This window comes from Oreochromis niloticus, linkage group LG2 (assembly GCF_001858045.2).
Source record: "Oreochromis niloticus isolate F11D_XX linkage group LG2, O_niloticus_UMD_NMBU, whole genome shotgun sequence".
NCBI lineage: Eukaryota > Metazoa > Chordata > Actinopteri > Cichliformes > Cichlidae > Oreochromis > Oreochromis niloticus.
This window is the reverse complement of record NC_031966.2, coordinates 12,779,800-12,802,670: the sequence shown is the minus strand read 5'-3', so window position 1 is coordinate 12,802,670 and position 22,871 is coordinate 12,779,800. Positions and strand designations below refer to the sequence as shown.

The window sequence follows — 22,871 nt, the reverse complement described above, 5'->3', positions numbered from 1 at the left end:
AGATTTGATACATCAAACATTTTAAACTGTGTCGATGATAGCTGCACGTTTATGTTTGACCAGAAGAAGCGTGTGATAGTGAAGCATTCATTCCTGAATTTGTCCTTGTAGGTCTGTTTGTCAAAGTCACTGTCTACTCCCACGGAGATATGTGAGGTGCATTACAAAGAGCCAGACCACATGCACTGTGTGTGTGTGTGTGTGTGTGTGTGTGTGTGTGTGTGTGTGTGTGTGTGTGTGTGTGTGTATGTGTGTGTGTGTATGTGTGTGTGTGTGTGAGAGAGAGAGAGAGAGAGTCAGAATTATTATAGTACTCTATTTTCTAATTGTCTTTTATTTTGTTTTAACTTTTTGATTTAAATTCAGTTATTTAGCTTAGAGAAAGGGTTGCTTGTTCTTAGTTTTTATTGTCAGAAAATCTTTAGTTTTAATTAATAATGTATTTTTTTATTATTATTTTGCACTAAGGGCATGTGCCACAGGAAAACTCAATACAACTATTACAAGAGAATACACTTATGATGGCTAAAATGTCTTAGGCTCAAACCCTTCAGATTTAACCACTTTGAGAGATTGAAATTAAAATAACAAAACAGCACACTAGATAAAACCTCAATGAACTTATGTGGCGACAGGTAAAGAGCAAAAATCCATGCATAGAGTTCACTTTCCCTGAGTCATCATTGCAGATAAGTGGTACAGTAAAGTTTTCTTTCATCCTGACACCTCAGCAGTGTTGGGTAAGTTACTTTAAATTAGTAACTTAGTTACATTACTAGTTACTTCTATCAAAAGTAACTCAGTTACTTCAAGTTACCCGTTACTTTCAGAGTAACTAGTTACTAGGGAAAGTAACTTTGGTTTTACTCAGAATTCTCTTGTTTATGTGTTGCTTCCGTAACTGGATACCCAGCAGGATTGCCAGTCTTCTAGCTTGCTTACTTGCCACAAGTGCACTGTGCCACCTACCAATAGAAAGGAAAAAATAATGTGCACATTTCCACGAGAGAAATCCCACGGCTGGACCGTCATTGACCGCCGCATGATTCTAGCCTGCTTTTTACATCCAACACAAAAACTGCAGTCGTGGTGCTTTTGATTGTACTCAGAACTCGGAAATTCTACCTTCTGAATAGGAAGATGTAGGTAACACCAGACTGCAGATGAGCTGCATACAGAGCTGGACTGGGACAAAACAATCGTCCCGGGCATTTTGACTAGAGACCGGCCCACCATTATAGGAAAAATCATAAAGCCTTTGAATGAAAATAAACACTGTTGTGATAGTGATGTACACTGTTCTGATGGTATATATGTATCAATCTATCAATTGTTTGTTGTAAGACTCAGATAATTGTTTTTTTTAAAAGCTAGACATTTTAAATGAGAATAAGTAGAGCTGGGCGATAAAACGATAACGATATGTATTGCGAAATAACTTTTTCTCGATAGAAAAATTAAACTATTGCGATAGGCCTCATCTCTCTTGTCCTCTTAAAAAAAAAAAAGAACAGCCAATCCAAATTAACTAGCGCAGAGCCGAACCAATCACAGCCGCAGAGTCACGTCACGTGACTTGTTACGTACAGCACAAGCGCCAAGGCGCACATGTAAATGGTGCCGAAAGCAAGTCTGGAAATACAATAAAGCGGTGCATGCTCAATCTCTGACTGAAAGCGCTAATTCGTCATTCGGCTTTTGTCAGACTAAAGTAGCTGTTAAAACTGTTTGAAAAGCTAAGCTATACAACAAGGAGAGATTGAGAATTTCCTTTTAGTTCTCAGTTTATTTGATATTGACAAAAGTTAGTCAATTTTGTCTGTTCTTCTGTAAAACGACCTAAGATTTATTTTTAGAATTAATATTTTGTTTCTAAGTGGAATTGACAATTTAGTGGTCTGTTTTGTTTGTTCTATTTTGAAACTTAAACGCTTTAGCGGCTGCCTTTTGTGTAGTTTGCAATATTTGCCGTTATTTATCTGAAACTGAAGTCTCATGTTCCTTAAGTACATCTACCCTGTTGAACTTATTATGGGAAATAAATATTTTAATTAAAACAAGCTGCTAATTATTTCACATTTTACTTGTGAGCAACGGCACATTTAAATCTTACAAATATAGTTATTTGGCTTATATCGTGATATATATCGTTATCGCCTGAAATGAAAAAAACATATCGTGATATGAAAAAATCTTATATCGCCCAGCTCTAAGAATAAGAAAGAAAAGTATTTCTTTTTGCCCCCCTTTCCCTGTTAATACCCTACATGGACCCCTGGCAACACTTTGCTAGACCCGCCCCTGCACAGTTACCAGCTGTCCCTACTTAGAAAAGGATCCTGGTGTTATTTGTCTCTCAGAAACAGTTCATAACTTCAACTCATTCATGTCACCTAAAAGGTAAACCTGTTTCTCCATCACCTGTTCAGCTCTGATGATTCAGTAAGGACATCTCCTGGTTTCATCTGCATGTTTCCCTCTCACCACATATCCAAACCGACATCATGACCAGCAGCTTTACAGCTGTGGCTCCAACAAACATCAGCTGATACTAGAAATTAATATTAAATAAATTCTAACAACAGCTGATCAAGCTTAAACGTGCTGCTGTTGTTTAACATGACATCCGCTGGTTTCCTCTTTCTGGCGCAAAGTGGGCGATAAATAAACAAGAGAGAAAAGCCGATCAGCTGATCACTGATCAGTTTCATGATTGAAGTAGAAACAGGAGAGGGAGGGGAGAGAATGAGAGAAGAAGAGGCAGCTGACAGCGTAAACACAGAATAACTCCAGCTTTGTGTCTTTTTCATTGTAGCTGAAGTCCAGGACAAACTGTGTTCCTTTTCACCTCAATTCGAAACGCGTAATATTTTCTCTGAATACGAGATGATTACATTTTTTACGGGACGGTTGGCAACTCTAATAATTAACCGCATGAATAAAATAAAGTTCAACATCAGTAACATAGCACCCACACAGCTGTATAGAAACTCCGTCATGCTAGCTAGCACGCAATACGAAAAAGTCAGCATAACAAAAATAAACTCCACGTAAACTTGGTTTATATCTGACCCGGATAGACTGCAGGTCATAACTTCTTACCTGAAGTTCAGTTCACCTGACACTCAGACGGGCGGGCGCTTCGGGTCTCTCCTCTTGCCTCCCTTTTCCTTCATCCACCTGCTGGCCTCCACCACTTGCTAATGTTACTGAATCTGTGGAGGCTCCGCGATATCCACCACACGAAGTAACGAGTAACGAGCCTATCTAAATCCCAGTAACGAGTAACGCGTTCCTGGTTTTGGCATAATAACTAGTTACCGTGCTCGTTACCACAACAATAACGTAGTTACTGTAACCCGTTACTTAATAACGCGTTAGTCCCAACACTGCACCTCAGAATGAACATACATGCCACTGAAAAGCGAAAGAGTTGGAAATTCTCAGTTTATCATCGGCTTGTGTCACAAGTGTGAGAATAGGATATTTACTATCCTGTGTGTGCGCTCTGGGTGTAATACTGTCAACTTCAAGCGTCAGCTGTGTCAGAGTAGCTGGACTTTTCTCTCGTGCCTTTCCCCGTCTTCAATCAGCTTCACCATGCTTGTCATCAGGAATGTTGTTCCCTGTTGAGGCAGTCTCCAGCCCAATGTCCCTTCTGAAAGCACTTGAAACAGATTTTCAGGTCATATCGTCCTGTTCTGGAGCCATCTCTTTCTCTGGCAGGAGCTTGATACATGGTTGAACTCAGGGGTTTTGGCACAGATGCTGTAGCTTGGATAGATTGGTACATCATTAGGGCTGCCATGTGGAGCTCTCTGTCAGTTTTCTCCTTAAACTTCCTTTGTTTTCTATTCTCTATATGAATGGCATGGTGTCTGACCCTACATAGCATCCCTGTACGCCTCATTGTCACCATCAGCGCGATGTTGTCTGGTGATGTCTTTTGTAGGATATTTACCAGTTACTTTCGCCCAGTCAGGAGTCATGGCATCTTCAATTTTAGCCAAGTTCAAAACATTAGTAGTAGCTGGAGAGGCAGCTGGAGGGTCCCCACACTGTCTTTTGTGGTGGGTTATGTGTAGCAAACTCTGATGTGGAAGTGGTTTTCCTTCCCAGTGAGTCAGCTTGTTGATGGTGGTTGGCTGTGGTCAGTAATGAATCATTGGAAGAGTCTGTTGGCATCGTGCTCTGTCCATCTTTGTTTTATGATGGCAGTGGAGGTCAGGGTCAAGTAGGAGGCATTGCAGGGGCACAGTCAAGGCCATGATTCACTGTATCAAACTGAAGCTCTAAGGAGAGATACAGAAAGGATTTTCTCTAAGGAGATTCCTTATTTAATCACTGTCCTTTTCCCCTGGGCCTTTTCATTAGTTTCGGTTTTTAGCCCTAAGTTCTGCATTACATGTCTACACATCTAATGCCTTCAGGTGATTTTCTGACTTTGTTCATTTTTATTTTCTGATCTGTTTTTTCCTCACAACTACATTAGCTGTCTTATGCTGAATGTTCCCCCTTGTGGAAACTCAAAATGTTTTACCCAAGTATGCATTACACTGATAGCTCTGTCACCATATTTTTCCCTCTTATAACCCAGATTTGGACACATGAATCCACCTTTTCTTTGGGATTTTCTTCACCAGACCTGTTTCCATGCTCACAAATCTATTTCTGGTAAATGGTAAATGGCCTGTATTTGTATAGCGCTTTACTAGTCCCTAAGGACCCCAAAGTGCTTTACGCAACCAGTCATCCACCCATTCACACACACATTCACACACTGGTGATGGCAAGCTACATTGTAGCCACAGCCACAGCCACAGCCATTTCTATCTATTTGCTAAGCTAATCACTACTTTTGACACTATTGTCACTCTAATACAGACGGCTGGAAATGCACTTTTCCAGGATGATCAGTCACTGTCCACCATCAGACACTAAGCTTGTTGCAGAAATCAGAAATAACTTGTGGCATGCACAACCAGGTTTTCTTTCATTGACCTTTGCACAGGGGTCAAGCAACAGTACAGCAACATGGGAGCAACCTGCATGCATTCTGACAACAGAGAGGGATTGTAAGCCTAGAATATTTATACAGACAAGTTATCTATCTACCATGGTCACAGAACACATTCAGAACATTGTGTGCAAAATATAGCTTGTACTCCAATATATGTTATATTTGAGAGCTTACATGAAGACAGAATATGACAATATTGAACCAAGTAATGTCAGCTTGAGACTGAGAAGAGCAGAATTTTTTCCACCACATGAATTAACATTTTGTAATCTCTTTTTTCAAGGAATGAGTCCCTTTGTGACTGCAGCCCACAAAAATGGCACCATACTGTATATGCCAAAAATTAATTGGGATAAGAAGATTGAGCCTTGTACAGCATAACAACCCTGAAGGCAGCAGTTACAATCCCAAAACAACTTTTCCATTTGTAATCTGGATAAAACAACAGGAGAATTAAATAAACGGCCTTTTTGACAGTGTGAGTGCAAATGTCTTCTATTTCCTTTCCAACTAGCACTCTTCCTTAGCCAAAATGTGCACATACCAGTGTGTCTTCAAATAGTGCCTCTTCTCCATTGAGATGCTGGCTAACCGCTACTGGAGTTGGGTCTCTTGTTTTTTGCCATTATAGTTGTTTTCTCTCCCAATTTACAGAGTAATTCACTCTGTATGTGCATAAAGCTTCTAGTATGATTACATTTTTGATAGTTTAGATCCTGCAACCAACTGCATTCTTCTAAGTGGGATCAGCAGACCTATATCACCTAATTCTTCTTGGATGTTTCAGGAAATGTGCAGAGAAAAAGCTCCACGTCTGTGCTTTCCTTATTTATTCCCCCCCAAAAACCCATCTCCATTGAGACTGTGTCAGCTCCCAAAAAGACAAATAACAAATTAAAAACCAGCAATAAACAACTTAAACATAAAAAATCACAAAGAAAGAACAATACAGTATCCACATCTGAACCAAAGAGTAAAACAGTGAAATGTGGATTATTAAATATTAGGTCTCTCTCCTCCAAGTCTCTGTTAGTACATGACTTAATAATTGATCAACAAATCGATTTACTCTGCCTTACAGAAACCTGGTTGCAGCAGGATGAGTATGTTAGTTTAAATGAATCAACACCCCCGAGTCATTCTAACTACCAGAAATCCCGAAGCACAGGCCGAGGGGGCGGTGTGGCAGCAATTTTTCACACCAGTCTATTAATTAACGAAAGACCAAGACAGACTTTTAATTCATTTGAAAGCCTGATGCTTAGCCTCGTCCACCCCAGCTGTAAAACTCAGAAACCAGTCTTACTTGTTATCATCTATCGTCCACCTGGGCCTTACACAGAGTTTCTCTCTGATTTCTCAGACTTTTTATCTGATTTAGTGCTCAGCTCAGATAAAATAATTATTGTGGGTGATTTTAACATCCATGTAGATGCTAAAAATGACAGCCTCAACATCGCATTTAATCTGTTATTAGACTCAATTGGCTTCTCTCAAAATGTAAAAGAACCCACCCACCACTTTAATCACACTCTAGATCTTGTTTTAACATATGGCATAGAAACTGGACATTTAACAGTGTTTCCTGAAAACCCTCTGCTGTCTGATCATTTCCTGATAACATTTACATTTACAATAATTGATTACACAGCAGTGGAGAGTAGACTTTATCAAAGTAGATGTCTTTCTGAAAGTGCTGTAACTAAGTTTAAGAATATAATCCACCCACTGTTATCATCTTCAATGCCCTGTACCAACATAGAGCAGAGCAGCTATCTGAACGCTACTCCAACAGAGGTCGATTATCTTGTTAATAATTTTACCTCCTCTCTACGTACGACTCTGGATACTGTAGCTCCTGTGAAAACTAAAGCCTCAAATCCGAAGTACCTGACTCCGTGGTATAATTCTCAAACACGTAGCCTAAAGCAGATAACTCGTAAGCTGGAGAGGAAATGGCGTGTCACAAATTTAGAGGATCATCATTTAGCCTGGAGAAATAGTTTGCTGCTTTATAAGAAAGCCCTCCGCAAAGCCAGAACATCTTACTATTCGTCACTGATTGAAGAAAATAAGAACAACCCCAGGTTTCTCTTCAGCACTGTAGCCAGGCTGACAAAAAGTCAGAGCTCTACTGAGCCAACAATCCCTTTAACGTTAACTAGTAATGACTTCATGAACTTCTTCACAAATAAAATTTTTATCATTAGAGAAAAAATTACCAATAATCATCCCACAGATGTAATATTATCTACAGCTACTTTTAGTACCATCGGTGTTAAGTTAGACTCTTTTTCTCCAATTGATCTTTCTGAGTTAACTTCAATAATTAATTCCTCCAAACCATCAACGTGTCTTTTAGACCCCATTCCTACAAAACTGCTCAAAGAAGTCCTGCCATTAATTAATTCTTCGATCTTAAATATGATCAACCTCTCTCTAATAATCGGCTATGTACCACAGGCCTTCAAGGTGGCTGTAGTTAAACCTTTACTTAAAAAGCCATCTCTAGACCCAGCTGTCTTAGCTAATTATAGGCCAATCTCCAACCTTCCTTTCATATCAAAAATCCTTGAAAGAGTAGTTGTCAAACAGCTAACAGATCATCTGCAGAGGAATGGCTTATTTGAAGAGTTTCAGTCAGGTTTCAGAGCTCATCACAGCACAGAAACAGCTTTAGTGAAGGTTACAAATGATCTTCTTATGGCCTCTGACAGTGGACTCATCTCTGTGCTTGTCCTGCTAGACCTCAGTGCTGCGTTTGATACTGTTGACCATAATATCCTATTAGAGCGATTAGAACATGCTGTAGGTATTACAGGTACTGCACTGCAGTGGTTTGTATCATATCTATCTAATAGACTCCAATTTGTTCAAGTAAATGGAGAGTCCTCTTCACACACTAAGGTTAAATATGGTGTTCCACAGGGTTCAGTGCTAGGACCAATTCTATTTACATTATACATGCTTCCCTTAGGCAGCATCATTAGAAGACATAGCATAAATTTTCACTGCTATGCAGATGACACGCAGCTCTATCTATCCATGAAGCCAGGTAACACACACCAATTAGTGAAACTGCAGGAATGTCTTAAAGACATAAAGACCTGGATGGCCGCTAACTTTCTGCTTCTTAATTCAGATAAAACTGAGGTTATTGTACTCGGCCCTGAAAATCTTAGAACTATGGTATCTAAGCAGATTCTTACTCTGGATGGCATTACCTCGGCCTCCAGTAACACTGTGAGGAACCTTGGAGTCATTTTTGACCAGGACATGTCCTTCAACGCACATATTAAACAAATATGTAAGACTGCTTTCTTCCATTTGCGCAACATCTCTAAAATTAGAAATATCCTGTCTCAGAGTGATGCTGAAAAACTAGTTCATGCATTTATTACTTCCAGGCTGGACTACTGTAATTCTTTATTATCAGGATGTCCTAAAAACTCACTGAAAAGCCTTCAGCTGATCCAAAATGCTGCAGCAAGGGTACTGACAGGGACTAGAAAGAGAGAGCATATTTCTCCTGTTTTGGCTTCCCTTCACTGGCTTCCTGTTAAATCCAGAATTGAATTCAAAATCCTGCTCCTCACATACAAAGTCTTAAATAATCAGGCCCCATCTTATCTTAATGACCTTGTAGTACCATATCACCCCATTAGAGCACTTCGCTCTCGCTCTGCAGGCTTACTTGTTGTTCCTAGAGTATTTAAAAGTAGAATGGGAGGCAGAGCCTTCAGTTTTCAGGCCCCTCTTCTGTGGAACCAGCTTCCAGTTTGGATTCGGGAGACAGACACTATCTCTACTTTCAAGATTAGGCTTAAAACTTTCCTTTTTGCTAAAGCATATAGTTAGGGCTGGACCAGGTGACCCTGAATCCTCCCTTAGTTATGCTGCAATAGACGTAGGCTGCCGGGGATTCCCATGATGCATTGAGTTTTTCCCTTCCACTCACCTTTCTCACTCACCATGTGTTAATAGACCTCTCTGCATCGAATCATATCTGTTATTAATCTCTGTCTCTCTTCCACAGCATGTCTTTATCCTGTTTTCCTTCTTCACCCCAACCGGTCGCAGCAGATGGCCGCCCCTCCCTGAGCCTGGTTCTGCCGGAGGTTTCTTCCTGTTAAAAGGGAGTTTTTCCTTCCCACTGTCGCCAAAGTGCTTGCTCATAGGGGGTCATATGATTGTTGGGCTTTTCTCTGTATTTATTATTGTGCTATCTACTGTACAATATAAAGCGCCTTGAGGCGACTTTTGTTGTGATTTGGCGCTATATAAATAAAATTGAATTGAATTGAATTGAATTGTAATGAATTGTGTACACTAGGTTGGACAAGCTTTTGACTCAAAGTTTTACACGGCTTGGAGTTTGCAGGGATCCAATACACAAATTTCAGATACTCCTACAATAAGGGATAACAACATCGGGCTATTGATTGTTCTCTTTTCTGTCTGGGAGGGTCTCTTTTGATGTTTCGACAAAGACCAAGTTAGTGTTACATCAAATTTTTAAGTGATTCTGATGCATATGTGACCATTCTCTTGCCAGTCTGTCATTGTAGGCACATATTTATATCCCAGTGGGTGTCCAAAAATGAAAGAAAATAGTGATCCGTTTGTGAGCATTTTCTTAATACCACAATTTTAAGGCTTCTGTCATCTTAAATGTGCATCATACAGTCCAGTAAAGCAAAACAGTAGGTAAGTATTCTGTTAGGTTTAGCACCAGTGTGCAGCCACGTCTGTGTGTGGCTACTCTGCCCTTCTTTATTGGATGGTAATCTTGGAAAGCACTACAGTGAGGGAAACTGATACCTTCAACCTGAGTCATTCCTGCTCTGTATGTGTTAAGTGTTGCCTTTCGATTGCCATCTCTGTGACTGAGCACTGAGAGCCTCATTTCAACGTGAGGACTCCTGTGTGGACTCAGGATGTTTAGGTAAGATGAAAACTCGTGTAAATGTGATCAATCTTTACTGACAAAAATTAATAAAAGGTGCTGCAGGGCACAGACAGGAAAGTCCAACACGGATGAACCAAAGGAACAACAAATAACTAAATAAGTCCAAAAGGAGAAACTAAAACTGAGGGATAAACATGGATACATGCAGGGAGGGATGCTGCAAAGCAGAAAGACTGATAACTAACCAGAAGGGCTGAGCTATAAATACACAGGGAACTAATTGGGAAATGGCATCCAGGAGAAACTAATCTGGGGAGGACAGACAAATACATAAGCAGGAAAAACAGTGTCAAAAAGGGAAGTAATATATCTGAGGAGGTAGCTGTGAAAGACAGACTGAAAATGCACACAAATGATGTGAAATAGACAAGAAAATAACAGGTGACATGGTGAAGAGATAAGGCTAATACACACAAAGGAGGTGATTCTGTCATTTGTGTTACAAGCTTCACATGCTTTTTCTTCTCTCAGAAAGCTTTACGGGTGGGCACATTCATACTGGGTAAGCAGCACTGAAGTTAATTTAGTAATTGTTTTTGGAGGTCAAAATAATATCACTACAGGAGTTATTTTGGTAGCCTTTTGGTTGCAAAATTGGCAACATTCACTATGTGTCTTCACTTAACCGTGTCTGTGTGCATGACACTGGGAATTTGCCAAATGTTTTGTTTGCATATATGGGCATGAGTTGTCTGATTTGTGTTTTATAAGAAAACCTCCTGGACTGGAGTTTTTTCTGTACATATAGATATAATATAGAAAATGATAAGATATAATCAAAGAGAAGTGAAAATGATAGTAACTGAATCATCTTAGAAGTTGTGTTTTAATAAAATAACAAGTAACTCATTTCACACATCCCCATTTACATCGATTATAAAGTCTTGACTAAAGATTGGTCAAATCCAATCCTTTTTTGTGTCCAACACTTTTACCCTCTTACGTTTTGTCCCTAACTTGTGGACCTTTTTATGCACAGCTGTGTGCTGGCTAGAGACGGCATTCAGTGGGCAGATCTATTAGATTAAAAGTTCTTTAATCTAATAGATCTGCCCCTTTTTGAGTGGTATCATTTCCTCTTAGATTACTAGCAGTAACAAGAGACGGTATTTGTTTTTTTCTTTTTCTAAATAAATGATAATGCTAGTACTGATTTACTGCTCCACTGAGAATCTAGAATTGCCTCAGCAACTGTGCAGTTTATCAATAATGTCATGAGAAAAGGCAATTCATGTAGTAATAATATCCTCTCCTGACACAGGAGAGAAAGAAAAGAACTTCAAGAAAGTTATCACACCTCATGTGGTATGCTTGCACACATGCTTTAAAATGACATGGTTAGCCTTTTCATGCTGTTTTGTTATTATGCATGAACCAACTGTGCACAGCAGCACAGACAGCTCAGTACATGGAACATGTTCGAGGCAAGACTAGATACTCTAATACCCTTTTTTTTCACATTTTGAAATTGTTTATTTAGTAAATGAATTGGTGCAACATGTACAAAATTGTTAATAAAGCTGCAAAGGACCTGGAAACATGAAAAGAGCACCACTTTCACAAAACACCAGTAAAATGAACCAGTACAATCTATGTAAAAGCCCACTGTGGAAGCAACAAGCTTACTACCAATACCTCAGTCACAGTAACTGTGCCTGCTGTAAATGCTATTCTGAATATTTTGCTATAATGCTCTGGTGTCTTTGAATGAGTCGAGACCCTGAGCTTACAAGCTCTGCTGCTTTAGCTTTTGGATGACCGAACCTGAGCCATTCCCCACCGAGAGATAAAAGAGAAAGACGAACACAGATCAGAAGAAAGACCTAGTCAGCCAAAGCTGTTTAATGTTAAGGTCAAATTAAAATCAATGTCTAGGAGCTGGAACAAGAGCAATGGGCACTGTTACGGGGCATTGATTCATTTTCCCCATTCCCACATTGTTTATTTCCCCGTCTGTTTGCCACAAATTAAAATAACTGCTCATTCTCATAGTGACTCATTTAATAACCAGATCTTGAAAGCTTTTCCAGCTTTTGTGTGTCTATGTAGAAAGGAGGAAAGAAAAGAAAAGTGTGATAGAAATGTGTAACAAAAGGGTGTTATTATAAAAAGCAGGATGATTGTGGTTACATGATTAAAGTAGAAGTATAATTTGGAAGGATTTCACAAATTGTTTAAGGTTTCCACAGTCAAGAACACCTTTTCAATATGAGTAAACTAAAACTACAGATAAAAAGTATCCGGGATTTGGTACTGTTCACTAACAGATTTCTTTCTGTTTATAGTTTTTTTTGTTTTTGTTTGTTTGTTTGTTTTGTAACTTGTGTTACAAAATGTGACATACGGTTGAATAATAATAAATCTCACAGCCGCACACTGGGTCGAGATTGTTTTTTGTTTTGTATTTGGACCATTTGGGAGTGGGGATTTCACTGTAGCCCATCTGTCAGCTAGTCTATGGCCTTTTTCAATAAAAGGAGTAGGAAATGAAGGAGGAGAAAGAAGCTGAAGGAAGGAGTAAAGTGGAATGCAATGAAGGAGCTTGTCTGGAGTTGTACACTTAGTTCTACTTAGCATTGTGCACTGTTTTAACCTGTAACCCTTTATATGTATAAAGGAAGAAATCTACAGTTTTCTTTTATTGATTTTGAGGTTGTATAAACAATAAGAGTTGTGCTCCCAGGACATGGTGTGGATATTCCCTGCCTAAAAACACAAGGCCGGACCGGGTTGGGGGAATTGGTTGCTTGTTCTTTTATGTAATCATCTTTCTGTCTATAAGCAGGTCAGTAACCCTTTCTGTGGTGTCCTTTGGTCTTGGACTGTTGGCTGAAAATGTATTTCCACATCATAAGATTTGCTGTGGAAAAAAATTAAAAATTAATGATAAATTATTATATCATATGCTCTATGCTAGCATAGAGAAGCCTGGTCGTTATTTAGAGCTTATTTTAAAACCTTTTAATGTTTTTATTATACTCTAATTGACATTTTAATTACACTCTAATTAATAGCTCTACATTCTTACACTTAAAAATATTCATACTTAACTCTTAATATAAATATGAAAATGACAAGTAAGAAAATGTGTTTTTCTGAGAGTGAAGGAGAAAAGTTTTGCTCTGGTAACTCGGAACAGCTGTTCATCCTCCACTAGAAACCGAACCTCTTCATCAACGTGCTGATTTGTGGTTTCTATCGGACTCTCCTGTAACTGTCTTGGCTTAATGGATTCAGTTATTCAACTGACCCTTAGCACTTCACCACCAGGTTATTATTTTCGTGCTGTGCGCTCGCTCCTTTGACAAAAAACATTTTCTCAGCTATGTCCAAATGGCAAAGCAGACCTTTGAACCGCAAGCCAGGCCATTAGAATTTCAATACAGATTGAATATACTTTATAAAAATGTGCCATTTTTGTGTTCATTTTGGCTTTTGTTCAGTGTGTGAAATGGGTCTACATGGGACTTTGCACAGTTTGTATAAATTATTGCAACCTTTACTCTTTTCATTTCCTCATAACTTTATCCTCTTTGTGTTTGTTGTTGTGTCTTTGTGAATAGTAGTGTGTGTTGCACATGTATAGATACTATAGCTCAACAATAACAAGAATTTATACTTTAAAGCATTAAAAGGTATATCCCAAATACTATAATACAAACTGCATTTGGCTACAATAAATAACCAAAATAACCTTTTTTTTCTCCTTTACAGATCTGCAAAAAGACTCCAGCGTTCTGTGGGTTTTTTTTCTTTTTCTTCTTCTTCCATCTCATGGGTAGTGTAGGAAAATGCCTGGATTTACAGGATAAGATGAATTTTGAAATCGTTTTTTCTTTGGTAATCTCATTTCCCAATTTAGATTAAAAAGAAAGTATAAATGTCTTGTTAGATTCAGGTGGCTGTAAAATATGTATTTCCATACTTTCAAACAGGAAAGAATTTATTCAAGACATGTCTGCAATTTTTACATGAAAAGCATATTCATAAGAATCTACATTAATTATACATTGTACCATGTTTTCATAAAGGCTTATACTACTAAATAATTTACACACATTACAATGGTTGAACACTAGGTTCACTTTTATCTTAAGCTGCCTACAGATAGCTGTCCATCAGAGTAGCTTTTTACCTAAATGTGTATCTGTTGTTAAAAAAAAAAGTTGGATTTACTCAACATTTACAGCAGAGTAGTAGCATAGCAGTTTAGACTGCTGTGAAATTGCAAGACAGACTTCAGTCCAACTGTGAGTTTCGTGTTGAGTGTTGTCTTGTTTGCAGGTTTTCTCCAACATACTGTCCTTCACCTGCAGCATGACTTCTATTTTGAGCTGCTCTATCATAACAAAGGCATGGGGAAGGATAGATTCAAAGAACTTTGATATACAGTTATGATCAGAAGCCTGCATATACTCAACATGGACGTGAATGTCATGGTAATTTGGGGCTTTCAATGATATCTTTTAACACTTAGTTTTACAGGGTGGAAAGATTATACAGCATATATTGACTTTAAAAAAACAAGAATTGTGTGCATGAGCTTGAATTTATTTTGGACCACTCACACACCCAAAATAAGTTAACACAAATAAAAAAATCAACCTCTCCACAACTCCAATTTGACCTATCATATATGTTTCAGTCATTGTAATGTTTTAAGCATATCTGCCTTTCATCAGACCATATCCAAGTGGTTAAAATAACTTTATGGAGAACAACCATGGACAAATTATCAAGTCATTCCCTGATATGATATGAAACACACAAAGTTTTTCCAGAGTTTGGACAGCAAAAGATAACTAACAAGGTTGAAACGAGTTTATTTACAGCTAACCTGAGTAAATAAAGAGCTAGTCTTATTCAGATGAAGGTAGCTGCAATAGTGGGGCTCAGAGAGGTGGGAAGAAATACATTTAATGAAAAGTCTTTCTAGTCTTACTTGTCCAGGCAGAATGTTGAATTGAGAGATAGAGATGCCGAAGCTCAGAGACAGAGAAAAGGTGACTCCGTGGAGAGTGGACAGGCAGATGCGTTCCACGTCTTTGCTTCTGAGGAGAGTGTCAAACATTTACAGTGCAGTGACAGTGCTGGTGCTGTGGCTGTTTTGCTCCAGAGCAGAGCAACAGGTAGGTTTAGGAGGAGGTAGGAATTCTAGAGTATTAGAAGGAAGCAGATAAGAAACAGGAATTACTTTGTGAATGTTACAGAAGTCTTAATCATACGCGCTTAGTCAAATTACCGCTAAAGTGGAGACAACAGTCTGTCAGAGAATCACTGTCACAGTTCCCCATACTGATAACAGAGATGAGCTGCAGGTGTGCAGGAGCAAGCCGGGGAAAGAGCAGCTCCAGAGATCTCTCTAGCTGAGAGCAAGGTTGAAAGAGAACCAGAGCCAAAGAGTGACAAAGAGAAAATGATAAAAACTGTCAAATGCATACATTAAAAACATATTTGAAATTATTAATTTAACACTATGCCGTTACTCCTGACTTTTAAGCTGCACAAAAATAATGAAGATAAAATGTTTTTAATTTAAAACTTTTTTTTAATATAATATCTGATTTTTGATTTCTATTTAATATGTAAATTCTTGAAAGGAGTTTGCTTGTTAGTCATACCTTTCTCCATTTGAAGTCCCTGGGTTCTTGGCACTCATCTTGATGAGCCGTCTGCCTTAAAACACACACCATATAGCCGTAGGGTGAGACTAACAACATCTGAATAGCAACCACAGAAGGTGAACAAGTCATTGGCGATGGAGGAGCTCACCGATAACAGAAAAACAAAAAACGAAACAAAAATGCAGTGCTTGTATCAGTGCTTTTAGAAAGTGATGTTTTATTTTTTATTTATCAATGTTGTTGCTGTCTTTTAGTTCAGTTATTCATGTATGTAAAATATCTTGTGCATTTCAGCTTTAAATCTTCTCTGGGTAATTTCACACATTGATGGTTTCCAACTGCAGGCAGAATGAAATGGCCTGATGATTGTCAGGATAGCAATGAAGTTCTTGTAAGCCAAAGTCTTAAGCTGAACATCTGTGACATCCGGCTTGTATGGATGGAGCTGATGAGAATGTTTTTGCGAGTGAAGTAGTTTTCAGTTTCAACTTTTGCTTCATGTGCACTGCAGTGTGTCCTTTCAGATTAATTACCACATCAAATGCCAAAATAAAACATCAGAATTGAAACAGTACACCAAAACAAGGCACTTTAAGCTCACTGGTTCAGTCCTGTAATTTATAACTTTATTGCCATATTTAAGCTTTTAAAAAATCAGATTGGGGAGCCAAGTACATGTATATGAAATTATATCAGCATTTATGTGACTTTTTGTTTGTTAGGAAGATTTTATTCCTCAGTCACTGCACATAAATTGAAGTCCAGTTGGCATAAAGAATATTTATGCTTATTTCTTCTCTGCATGTCATCTGAGGTGAACTCACAAACCACTAAAATCAAGTGTTTTCATTGTAGTCTGTTTGGACAGGTTGTTTCATGGAGGTCCTGTTCTGACCTGAGGATTCATCCATTTGTGATGCATGCTGGATCTTCTCCACACACCCACCAATTCAAGAATTTCATATTGTGGGAGTCAAAGAAGACCCAAACCTGATGCAATGGGCCAATTTTGACACCAAAACATAAAGATTGTGGATGTATTGGCCAAAACTTTGACATGTTCAAAATGGCAGCATGACACTTCCCACAGTTTAGTTTGCCGGGAATATTTAGCATTAATATCCACAATGTGGAGAAAAAAACAGCGTGAAAGTTTGAGGTCAGATGTGCACATGCAAATGGTCTAAATGAGATTCTCAGGAAGAGTTCGTAAGCGATACAAGAAGTGCACAAGAATATGACACTGAAGTGAATTTTTTTTAATAGGTGGATATACTTTAAGATCCTACCTTGTATAATGGAAAATCTTTTCAAGCACTTTTTGATGAACACTATGACTTCTATGATGAGTATTTATACAGACAAATAGTGCTTTATGTGCTGGTTTGTTTTATACACAGACATTGAGCTCTGTTGACAGTGTGTTTAGTAGTTTTGGTGAAACTAAAGACTTTCACTTTCCAGGTTTTTGGCATTTGTTGGACAATAATAACATGGTTTTCTTTTTCGCCAAAAATATCATTATGCAAAGTGATAGGCAGCCCGTCATTTTCACGCAGCCATTCATTTTTCTGCCAGCTAACTCATGTTTGGCATGTTAAAGCCAATATGGCAAAAATATTGTTTTTCATTTGACACATATAATCAGCATCTGCTACTGTGGAGATATGTCTGGGTTTTTTTTTCCTTTTAGCAGCAGTGAAAGACAGAACAATAGCTTTTGTTTTAAACTACAGGAAGATCTTGTCAGGGAAGAACAGCAAAAAATCCTCAAGGAGAAGGCAGTACAGGATGTTATTTTTTTTCTGTAGACTTCCATGTACCTTTCAGAAGTCTTGACAACGACTGACTACAGGCACATTTTCCATGGCTGTTAATTTTATTCTGCTTTTAACAAGATTTTAACAAGACTTAACAAGTTACTATGAAAAAGAAGAAAACAATTTGTCAACTTAGACACCGTTTTTGTTTGTTTTGTTTTTTAATTCATATATAATAGTTTACAAGTCATGTATATGCCAAAAATATCACAAAAACTGTTGATGATAATATTGCGTTACTTACTGTTAATGTCTTGTGCTGTTTGCTTATGTCTCTTTACTGAACATCATTATTTTCACAGCAGTGTTTCAGAGTGATTAAGCAAAGTAGCTTTTGTAAAGAAAAATATAAAATATGAAATACAGAATCAAATCTGTATTTTCCAGAGAAGGTCCAAGGTATTCACTTGTCTTTTAAATTTGATCAGTTTAAGTTAGTGGCCACTCATCTAGCTCCAAGTAGTTCAACCAGTGCAATAATATCACCCTATCTGAACACTTTTAAACTCAACTTTCTCTAAAAGCTTTGACAAGTAAATGTTAAGTTACTGTTAAGTTTTTGTTTTTTAAAGTTTAAGGTCTTGAAATTAAAGCTAATATATATTTATGTATATTTTGCCCTAGGTTAAGTTGAAGAGTCTGGCTCTGTGTATGAATAGTGTCTGGTCTGAGGTGAGCACAGTGGGGAAGGATGTCATGCACTCTTGTATAAATGTACAAATGTCTTGGAAGAATTTCTTCTGCTGGACATTATATACACACACGTATGTACTACAATTTTAAATACCTCTACACTGTGTTGTCCTCAGGCCTCAGTCATTGTCAAGGCACACTGCCAACACTGAAACATTTTATGGCTGTATTTTTGCTGAAATACCCAACTCTGCTTTCACACTTTCAATTCTGTCACCTCACTATCAGTATCACTTCCCCAAAAGCATCACCCTTTTCAGCCAGCTGATTGAAGTTTTCACACATTTGTCATTGCAATTTTAAATCACTAAACGTGATCTTCAACAAAGACACAGCATGTTCCACTTTAGCTTAAGTCGTCTCAATTCCCAGTACGAAAACACTCCTAACGGTTTCCTCATCTGCAGCAGACACAGCGAGAAGGGTAGCGGATAACGAGCAGAAGAAGAGAGATTGACAGCCTGTCCAATATAACTAATCACAGAGTTGGCTGGAAAACCTTGAAAGGATGGGCTTTGACACAAGCTGGAGAGAGATCTGTCCCATTCAGTTTGAGTAAATTTATCCCTCTCTGGGCATAAAATAAACACTCACTGCTGTCAAGCCCTTGAACTCTCAGAGGACTTAGATTTGCACATTCAGTTCCAGAGGATGACACTTTGTACAAAACATGATCGATCAGAGTAAGAAGCAGCTGATCAAATATTTATATACCTCCCATGTTTGATGCAAATAATTTATAAGATATTGAAATGAACCCTTTTCCTCCTACTCTTAAGTCTGTGGCTATAGAAGTAAAGTTTCAATGCATCAGCGTTATCTGTTATTGTATTCGCTTGAACAAAATCTGGTACCCTTTTTATTTATCAGACGTCAGCTGTCAAGCCTTTTAGTCCACCTGAATATGAACTATTTCAAGGCATCATGCTAGACGATGAATTGGATTCTGCAAATGCCGGGTGTATACAGTGACATATTGGGTCTGTCTACTCAACTTAGTCTTCATTGTCGGACAAAACTGATGACACTCCTGTCTCTATTCTTTCATCTATTTGACAGAAACAAACATAATCGACATTTTGCTGTATGATAGCAGGCAGTGAGTGCTATTCCTTATTTTGATTTGAAAGCTAAAGAAACAAAAAATGCATCAAGTACCAAAATGATGATGAGAGAAGTGCTCATGGGATGCATAAATACTACATTTTTACACAATTTCTATTGAAAGTCCCAACAAAAAGAGAAATATATAGCAGGATCATCCCTGCTTCTCGCTGTCAGATACCTGAATTGACTTTTCCCAAAATAAATAAATGAAATGAAACTTGATGAAAAAGAAAGGGAAAGTAGTGATACACAACACAGCACAAAAGGTAAAGGAGTGAATGTAAATTTAAAATCTGCTTTGTATATTAAGAAATCTCATTATCTGTTCACGTGTATCTGAACCAAAACAATAAATTGACTACAACATATAATTTCCTGTATGCTTTATTTGTGATGCAATGATCACTTTTCTGTTTAGACACTGACATGGCGCGATGTTGCTTTACTTTGACTTGACATAAAACTTTAAAAGTTATGGCACAAACCCGCTGAGGTCCAATTTGGCAAAATGCAAAGTAGGAAGATTGTTTCCCCCCCTCAGGGCCACAGAAAGAAATGTGTGCATTCAAATATGAGACTTTGCATTTTGTGGATTACTAAATTGCAAAGAGGAAGTCATTTAAATAATCTAATTATAAGTCCTTCTGAATTTTTGTGACTAAAGTTGACTTCCCCAAGAAAGTAAAAGGTTTGCGGCACATGCGCTATAACACGGCGATAGGCCCTGGGGCAGACATTTTTTGGGGGGCCATTACAACCATGTTGTACTTGAGCAAGCACAACATCTGACATTCTCGCTCTCTATCTATTGCTATCGCTCTCTGACACACACATACACACACACACACACTGGAAGTCAAAAACGATAGCTTATACCAGTAATCAATAATACCAATAGCGTCATTCTAGCTTTTGAGCAGCACCATGGACAACAACCTGTTGTCCAAAAAGGGAAGCTATCTTGAGCTTCCCTTTTTTTTCTTTTTCCTGCAAAACATAATTTAAAAAGCTGATGCTTCTACTGATGTTTTCATTGTTGATGTCAACAAGTTTGTTGACCTTTGCACAAATGACTGGGAACAAGGTCGGAGTAAGTAACATGTTTCCCAACACGCACCTCTGCAATCAAAGCTTTTCAAAAAAGGTGCCTGTTATAATCAGCGGAGTCTAAAATTACTGAGTAAATATTTGCTCATTGCTTTTTACTCATCCAAGGGACTTTTTTATGGCGTTATTTTTGTGCCACTATTCTGAGCGCATGTAAAAAAAAAATTGAGCACACGTAAAAAACATTTGCACGTGCAAGTGTCGCATTTTGAGGAAAAAATTATTTTAAGCAAAGAAAAGCTAAATTTGAGTGAACAAAATTCATTGCTGCGTGCAAAAAATGTATTTCAGTGTTTGCTATTATCCATACACAGACACAATAGCAGCCCCTCTCGCTCAGTTTTTGCATTTGCGCTTGCTCGCAATGTGTTGCTTGCACTCTCAACATTTCTGCCCGTGCACGCTCAACTCTTTCTGTACATCGTTATATTTGTGCCACAAAACCAGCCAATCACAGACTTGGATGCAAAAAAATCTGCTGTTTTGGTCTCCAATCAGATTGAAATGACGAAATGCAATATCCCAGAATCCATTTCGTCCAAAACTCAAACGAGGCAGTAGCGGAGGAACACAGAGTGGCGGAGTTTGAAATATTACTCTTATTCTGGGTCACAAAATAAAGTTTTAAGATATTTTCATGCGAGAATGGTGCTGTGTAAACTTCAAATGTCTGCTTGATTTATCAAGCCATCACATATTTGCAAAAGTGCTCTAACGCGTTAGAGCACTTTTGCAGATAGCAAGACGACATTGAATTGATGTTGATTTTTCATCCGATCCGTCGTTATGGTCAGGGTTGAAATGCCAATGTTGTAACAACATTGAAATACTGTGGTAAACCGACGGTCTTACTATAGGGACGTTGTAATGATGTTGATGTACCGTTGTTTTTTTGTCATTGATATTTGATCTATTTGTAGTTCACCAGGTGACAACAACAACGTCGAGAAAACGTCTATTTATAGTTGACCATCATTCGGCGCGGGTCACCATCAAAAAACCATTGATTTGTAGTTGAGCGTTAAATTGCATTGCAACTGAGCGGGTATAAAGTACCGGAGAAAGTAGATTTATTGTTCTTTTGTTATCAATGACTTTTGGTCTAGTTCGAAAAACATTTTCGTTTCATACTTTTGAGTCATATTCCCTTACAAAGCTAGCCTAACGCTTCGAGGGTTCCTTTGTTAGCCTTGCCGTCGCCTCGGCCACCATGGACCCAGACTTTCGCTCTGTAGTTGCTTTTTAGCATAGTACTACAAAAAAGTGTAAATCTGTGATGTATGATTGGTAAACGTAAAGTTAACTGTATAAACGTGTTCAATGACTTTGTTACTTTTGATGATTGGAGAGCACTCGCTTCCATTCACACACGAAAACTTTAGACTCAGTTCGAATGCTCACGCGGCATGCCCACGTGACTGTACGTTGCACGCTCACCTAACTTTACGTTGCACGCGTACATGACTTTCCGTTTGTGCCTTGAATAATGAATAAGGCTACATCCACACGTACTGGCGTATTTTTGAAAACGCTGATTTTTCTATGCGTTTGCACCTTTTGTCCACACGTAATGTATGTCTGGCCGTACATTGTGTTTGTATTTCCAGGCACATTTCACGAAGCAGAACGCAGTCTTCAGAGATCTCTACGTGAACACTGTGATACGTCTGACCTTCAGTCCGAAGCAGAAACCCAGACCAGTCTTAAAAGAAAGCACAAGTAAAACTTTTTTATTCAAAAACATATCTTTGATTGTTAAGAATTCATGATCTTGTCTTTTATACATATCTGTGGTGCTTGCATACTGCAATATCACCACATAATATAGTCCAAAAAGTGGAAGTTTGTAAACTTTTTAAAAATGCAAAGCCGTGTACACTTGTGCACTTCAAAAATTCCTTGTATACTGTACCTTCTTGCACGTCTCTGTTTCCTGTGTGTGTTGTTAGAAGTCAAACTGTAACTTTAGGAAAAAATATGCCAAAAGCACATTTACAATTACTTAAGACCGTTTTTAATTTCTTTTCTTTAGACCAAATCCCCTGAACACATATACAGACTCAGAGGATGAGCACCGTACTCGAGCCCCTCGAGTGAAAATACCAGGTAATAAAATAATGTCTAGTGTCTGTGTACATATCTGTGTCTGACACAAGGAAACCTTTTTGACAAGTTGTCTGTATTCTTAAATACTTAAAAAATTATCTTTTTCTAAACAGCTCTCGCCACTCCGCAGTCTGCCCCCCAGCCCACTGATAGCAACCATCATAATGCCCCACCCAGCTTCCGACACCTTTCGCCACTCCGGCACAACACACAAACCAACACAGCTTTGCGATCTCCCCAGCATGCAGAGTCTGATGTCGATGTCTTCCCTATAGATGGTATGCTTTTAAAATAGTTTTAAAGCTGCATCACAATGTCATTGTACTCTTATCTTCAAAACACCAATTTATACTCCTGAATGTCATCTTGTTGTGATTTTTTTTCTGTAGATTCCAGAGACTCTGTGAGGCCACTATTACAAGGCA

General features: G+C 38.3%; 1 long non-coding RNA gene across 1 annotated transcript; it reads right to left on the bottom strand.

Annotated features, from left to right (window-relative positions):
* Positions 1-13,934: 13,934 nt before the first annotated feature.
* On the bottom strand, positions 13,935-15,345 carry LOC106098097 (uncharacterized). Its single transcript, XR_001224197.3, has 3 exons — positions 15,232-15,345; positions 14,932-15,143; positions 13,935-14,328 (listed from the first exon to the last, which is right to left on the bottom strand). It is a non-coding gene; the product is annotated as an uncharacterized LOC106098097 (long non-coding RNA).
* Positions 15,346-22,871: the final 7,526 nt, after the last annotated feature.